This window comes from Humulus lupulus, chromosome X, assembly GCF_963169125.1.
Source record: "Humulus lupulus chromosome X, drHumLupu1.1, whole genome shotgun sequence".
In the NCBI taxonomy this organism is placed as follows: domain Eukaryota; kingdom Viridiplantae; phylum Streptophyta; class Magnoliopsida; order Rosales; family Cannabaceae; genus Humulus; species Humulus lupulus.
The window spans coordinates 154618517-154625724 of record NC_084802.1 but is presented as its reverse complement, the minus strand read 5'-3'; positions in this window follow the sequence as shown (position 1 = coordinate 154625724).

The window sequence follows — 7208 nt, the reverse complement described above, 5'->3', positions numbered from 1 at the left end:
ACTTTGCTCTTGCATTTACCTGCACCAAGTAGCACCCGTGAGCCAAGGCCCAGCAAGAAAACACAATAACAGAGCATACTCATCAATCATCAATCAGATAATTAATATGGTGCAATCATACACTCAACAGTCCAAGGCATTCATATAATCAGGCATTCAACATATCAAACTTATCGATTATCATTATCAACCAATTCACATATAACAATCAGGGTCGACGCCCTTAGGTCGCACACCCTATTTATCCCACTGACTCCGGCCCGCTTAAACCGAGCTGAGTGAATATCAAGCTGTCCTCAGCTACCAGTGGCCGAGTCGCGCCCTGTGCACAAACGTTGATTACGACACTCCTAGGCCGTTTATCACATGTCCCATGGCATAATACCACCTATGACATTATGCAGATATAGGGAGCTCTTAGTCCTAATACAATCACATAACCGGGTGCAGTTTTCTTACCTTTGAATTCTAGTAGCTTTGATCAATGATGACAACCCTCAAGCACGATCCCTTCTGAGCCCTAGCGTAGACCTAGTCACGGTCGTAAGTTAGAGCCATTACCAAACTTCAATCCCAAAACCTAACCTCGGGACCAATTCCGAGCCCTCAGGAAGCCCTAATTCCACCAAACGGGGTGGTGGAATCAAACCTCGAGCCCGCGAGCAAAAAACCTAAGAAATAACCCAAAAAACCCCTTCTGGAAATAGGGTAGCGCTACAACGCCATAAAGAGGGTGCTATAGTACTACAAACAGAGCCAAAAAGCCCTCTGACCACAAGGCCTAGTGCTATAGCGCCCAAAGGCTAGCGCTAGTCACAGTCAGATAACACCCTGATTTTCCCCCTTCGAGCAAAAACTCTCCAAAACCCCTCCAAACCTCAAACAAACACCAAAGCAAGCCTACCATCATTTATAACTTACCCCACACAACCCAACAACAGAAATCCCAACTACATGCACCATCAATAAAAAAAAAAGCATGGTTGAACTCAAAAACTGAAGAATCCAACCAGAAAACTAGAACAGCCCAGAAACTCAAATGTTCAAACTCAGAATTTCTTACCTCAAGTGGGGAATTCAACCCTAGGTTATCCTCCACACCTCCTTAGCTTTCATGCCTCAAATCCTTAGCCTTAACTCCCTAGAATCCCCACCAAAACTCAGCTCATAAATCCATATCAACACTAAAAACCAAAACTGACAAAAACACTTTGTAAACTTACCTTAATTGGATGAGTAACCTCTGCTAATCCTCAAGCTAAGTCAAGGTCCCTAACTCCAAGCTCTAGCCCAAGCTCTCCCTGAGTTACAGCTCCAGAAAATTCTCAAGAGATGAAGAAGAATAGCCAACCGAGTGGGAGAAAAGGGTTAGCCTAAGAGTTCTATTTTTCCTTCCTTCTCTCCTTTTTTTTTTTTAGCTTCCCTTGGTTTCTAAACTTTCCACTAAGTGTATAAAGGCAGAGTAATGCTTATCCCTGATTTTTAAACAAAATGACCCATTTGCCCTCCCATAATTCCTAAGCCTTTAAATCAACCTAGGGGCATTTTGGTCATTTGCTCCTAATTCCCGCTAATTCCTTGAATGTCTTTAATATTTACCGCTTGCTTCCTGACACCTAACTAATCACCAATTATATTCCTCAATATCAAATAGGCTCCAATATATTTCCTAAATTCCCAGAAATACCCCCAGGCTCGCCTTGAGCCAGGTATAAATTCCCACCGGGACTTTTCTGCTAAGCCGCTAACTAGGATCGCCTTGAGTCACAAGCTACAAATATATCCACATAATAATGTGGTCTCAACAATTAACACAAATATTTACATTTATGCCTTCAATGGGCCAAAATTATGAATATGCCCTTCTAACCTAATCAGGGCCTACATGCATACTAGTACACATAGTCATGCATCACATATATCCAAATAATCATATAAAGGCGCTTTTAATAATTTAAATCACGTATAATCCAGTTATGCCCTCCCGACACACTAATCAAGGCCCTTAAGCCTTATTAGTAAATTTGGGTCGTTACAATCAGCGTTTGAGTCCTGGTCGCAAGGTACTTGCTGGAGAGTGTATTTTTCAAATTGTGCCAGCAAATCCTTTGCTTTGTTTAAATAAGAAACCATCTTCAGACCCTGGGCTTGATAATCTCCAGCAATATGATTAACCACCAACTGGGAGTCACTATAGATTTCTAGTGACTTTATGTTCAGTTCCCTGGCTAATCTTAATCCTGCGAGCAGCGCTTCGTACTCGTCTTCGTTATTGGAAGCTGTGAAGTCGAATCTAATTGCGCAGTGGAATCGATGTCCTTCAAGCATTACCAAAATCACTTCGGCTCCAGCGTGGTGCTCGTTAGAAGAGCTGTCAGTGAACAACTTCCAAGAGGGGGTTTGGTTTTGAGGCTTAGGCTCTTCTATTTGTTCAATGTCTGGAAGCCCAGTGAGCTTTGCGACAACGTCTGCTAGAGCTTGTCCCTTTACTGCTGCTCGCAGCGAATAAGAAATATCAAACTATCCAAGTTCAACTGCCCATTTTAATAATCAACCAGCAACTTCTAGTTTCTGCAGGACTTGCCGTAGGGGCTGGTCGGTTAGTACTGTGATGGGGTGAGCTTGGAAGTATGGCCGCAGCTTTCTGGAGGCTAAGATTAAGCAGCAGGCTAATTTTTCAATGGGTGGGTACCGCAGTTCTGCTCCTATTAGCCTTTTGCTTATATAATATACAACTTTTTGCACATTTTCCTCATCTCTTACCAAGACAGCACTAGCAGCATATTTTGTGACCGCCAAATAGATGAACAAAGTTTCTTTTTCAACTGGCTTAGATAGAATCGATGGCTGCGACATAAGAGACTTTAGAGTCTGGAAAGCCTGCTCGCACTCCTCCGTCCACTCAAATTTTTTATTGCCTCTAAGTAGATTAAAAAACGGGACACACTTATCCGTGGATTTAGAGATAAATCTACTTAAAGCGGCAATCCTCCTGGTTAAACTTTGAACATCTTTTATCTTTGTTGGCGATTTCATATCGACCAGGGCCCTGATCTTTTCGGGATTAGCTTCAATACCTCGTGAGTTCACTATAAATCCCAAAAAATTTCTTGATTCAACTCCAAAGGAACACTTAAGGGGATTTAGCCTCACCTGATACTTGTTCAAGATTTTGAAGCACTCTTGCAGATCCCCAATGTGTTGTTCTGCCTTCTATGACTTAACCAACATGTCATCAACATATACTTCAATGTTTATACCAATCAGCTTTTTGAACATTTGATGAACTAATCGCTGGTAAGTAGCACCAGCGTTTTTCAACCCGAAGGGCATTACTTTATAGCAGTAAAGCCCTGTATCGGTCCGAAAGCTCGTGTGATCCTCATCAGGTGGGTGCATACTGATTTGATTGTATCTAGAGTATGCATCCATAAATGATAGGATCTTGTGCCCTGAGGTGGCATCGACCAGTTGGTCGATCCTTGGGAGCGAGAAACAATCTTTAGGGCAGGCTTTATTAAGGTCTGTAAAATATACGCATGTTCTCCATTTGCCATTTGGCTTGGGAAATAGTACGGGATTAGAGACCCGCGATGGATAAAACGCTGCCCTGATGAATCCGTTCTCCTTTAGCTTCTCGACTTCTTCCTTTAAAGCCTTTGATCTGTCTTTGTCGAGCAGCCTTCTTTTCTGTAGTACTGGTGGAAAACGTTTATCTTTGTTTAGGACATGGCTGACAACTACTGGGTCAATTCCAACCATATCTTAATGCGACCAGGCAAAGACAACTTGCTTCTTCTTAAAAAATTCCACTAGTTTTTGCTTTGTTGTTGTCTTTAACTTTTTACCGACTTTCACAACCCTGGTCGGATTCGCCTCATTGAGATGGACCTCTTCAAGGTCCTTGACTTGTCCTACTTCCTCATCACAATCCACAAAGCGAGGATCTAAATCCCTATCCTCACTTTGGGCAACACACTATTTGGTGACACGCTCACTTGATTGGGCTTGTATTTCATCGGCTAATTGCAACTCTTTTCCGGCGATTTCCCCCGATGCACTCCTTTTTGCCTTGGTGATTGAGGAATTATAACATTCTCGCGCTTCTCGTTGGTTTCCCAACACGCATCCTACCCCTGCGTCAGTTGGGAATTTCACGGCGAGGTGCCAGACCGAGGTTACAGCTCGCAGGTCGACCAGAATGGGCCTTCCAATCACAGCATTGTACGCGGAAGGACAATCAACTACTATAAAAGTAGTGAGTAATGTCCTGTTCGCAGGTGCAGTTCCTGCTATAACTGGAAGCCTAATCGACCCTGTTGGCGCGAGCCCTTCATAAAAAAAAATCATAAATGGTTTGGTTGCATGGCTTCAGATCCTTCACTGACAACTTCATTCTTTCTAGTGAAGACTTGTACAAGATGTTTACTGAGCTCCCTGTGTCAACTAACACCCTCTTAGCCATCATGTTGGCTATCTAGACGTCCATGACTAGAGGGTCTGAATGAGGAAATCGGATATGTTGAGCGTCAAGCTCAGAGAAAGTTATTAGCTCTTCCTCTGTTTGAGCTTTTTTGGGAGTTTGCTCCTCCACATTCAGCATTTTGATGTCCTAGTCATGGCGTAAGGTCCGAGCATATCGCTCTCTTGCCTTCCCACTATCTCCTGCAAGGTGCGGACCGCCACAGATGGTTAGCAATGTACCTGCCACAGGAGTTGGCTGTAAAGGTGGCGAGCGTTGGCGTACAAGCGCCTGCTCATTGCCTCCTTGAGCCTCTCATTGAGAACCTCCAGTGGCTCGTACGTATCTCCTCAGGTGTCCTTATCTGATAAGGAACTCAATCTCATCTTTCAGCTGGTTACACTCATTAGTGTCATGACCATAGTCGCTGTGGAAACGACAAAACTTCGTTGTATCTCTCTTGAAGATATCCTTCCTTATAGGCGCTGGTCTCTTGTAAGGGACATTAGAGCTGGTCGCCTAACACACCTCCGCTCTGATTTTGACAAGGGCCATATAGTTGGTGAACCTTGGCTCATACCTGTTGCCCTTAAGGCGCTTATTCTCGAACGTCGACGACTCATTATTCACCCTTTCCCACCATTTTTACTGTTTCCGTTGCCTTTGCTATTGCCATTGGGTTTATCCGACCTGTTTGCGGCTTTAGCATGATCTTCCTTTGGTCCCTGTCTTTCGCAGGTGACTTCCCTTTGCTGGCAATCGCCTCTTCGATCTTAATGTATTGGTTTGCTTGATCAAGGAATTCTTGGGTACTCTTCACCCCATTCTTCCTTAAACTATTCCAGAGGGGAGTGTGGCGCCTCACTCCAGCAGTAAGGGCCATCATTTTCCCTTCATCGCCAACTATTTTAGCTCTAGCTGCTGTTCGCATAAAATGTTGGACATACTACTTTAAGGACTCTCCCTCCTTTTGGCGTATCTCGATCGGCTGATTGGCTTTAGTCGGGTGAACACGACAAGCATAGAATTGTCTGTAGAACTCCTTCACAAACATTTCCCATGACACTATGCTAGCAGGAGGGAATTTAAAAAACCACTCCTGAGCGGTGTCAGATAGGGTGGCCAGAAAGATCCCACAGCGAGCATCATCTGACACCTTCTAGATGTCCATCTATATCTCGAACTTATTCACGTGAGATACTAGGTCCCCATATCCGTCAAAATTGGGCAGTACCGGCGTCTTAAAATTGCTGGGGGTTTATGCCACGACTATTCTTTGTATGAATGGAGTGCCTCTTCTCCGATCATACTCGATGTGGGATGTCCGGCTCCCTACCAGCTGTTGGACGACCTGGTTTAGTGCATCGATCTCAGCCTGCACGGCGTCTGGGATCACTGGGGCGACTGGTGCCGGAGGAGCGTACTCATTGTGCCTTTCGCGCCTATCGTTGAGCACATCCCTCAACCCCGTTTTCCTTAGCATACGGGTATGAAGCTATGTTACCTGTCGAGTTAGATCCCCCCTCACACCCACGCGTTACATACGACCAGGAGCAGAATAGCCAACTGATGCTGGAGTCCCTAGACTCAATTGAGGAGAAACGAGAAAGAGCCCAACTCCGAGTTGCTGCGTACCAGCAAAAGGTCGCCCGGTATTTTAACTCAAAAGTGAAAGAAAGAAAATTCAACGTTGGAGATCTAGTACTACGACGAGTTTTCTTAAACACCCGCGACCCAACTGTTGGAGTGCTCGGTCCAAACTGGGAAGGACCTTACCAGATTGAAGAAGTCCTTCATCCAGACACCTACAAGCTTGCACGCTTAAATGGAGATCTCGTTCCACGCTATTGGAACGGAGAACACCTGCGCAAGTACTATCAATAAACAGTCCTTTCTAAAGGACTGGCTTGTATCAATTTTTACTTTTTACAAGTTTCGAAAAAGGGTTAGCCACGTTGTATGGCTAATCACTTATAAGTGTAAGATCTTTTTAAGATCACTCGTAAAGACATGTTTAGTCCATTTTAAATACGAGATTATAAGGGACTATGCGTAGCCAGTCATTCTTGCCAACCTTTGTAAATTTATTTTTACAAGTATTTTTTCATTACGTGTGTTGTTTTGCTGTATTATAAATGTTACATTTCCTATCGAGCAGTAATGTTCGCACAGGTCGTGGTCAAGGCAAGTGACCAAGGATCTAAAGTGTAACGCCCTACTTCCTTAGGGCCATTACTGAGTGAGTTTTAAAACGAAAAATGTGCAATGAACTTGCTAACCAAGGGTTTTTAAAACAAAAGTGTGACTAAGCAAAAGTTAAGGCTGTAATCTTTAAAAATGCGTTGTTTCATTGAAAACTTCTAGTATTTAACATTTGGGGTCCCAAAATAAGGTCTGAAAACTATTTACAACTTAAAATAAGGTTACAGTCGATTAGTTATTAAAATCACAGATTATTGCAGCCATTTCTCAAATAAACCCCCAACCAAAGCATTCGGGCAGGCCAAACATGTACGCGTCGCTTCACGCTCTCCGTACTCATGGCTGGTTGACTCAATCTTTTCCCTTACCTGCAACACAGAGCACCCGTGAGCCAAAGCCCAGCAAGAAAACTCATACAGTACATAACATATGCGATTTATATAGTTAACATATAAGATTATCCACAGATAAATGAGTATTCCATCAAACTAGACAAACACGGCCATGGTGTCCCAGAGGCATTACCTAAGCCTGGGGTCTCGGT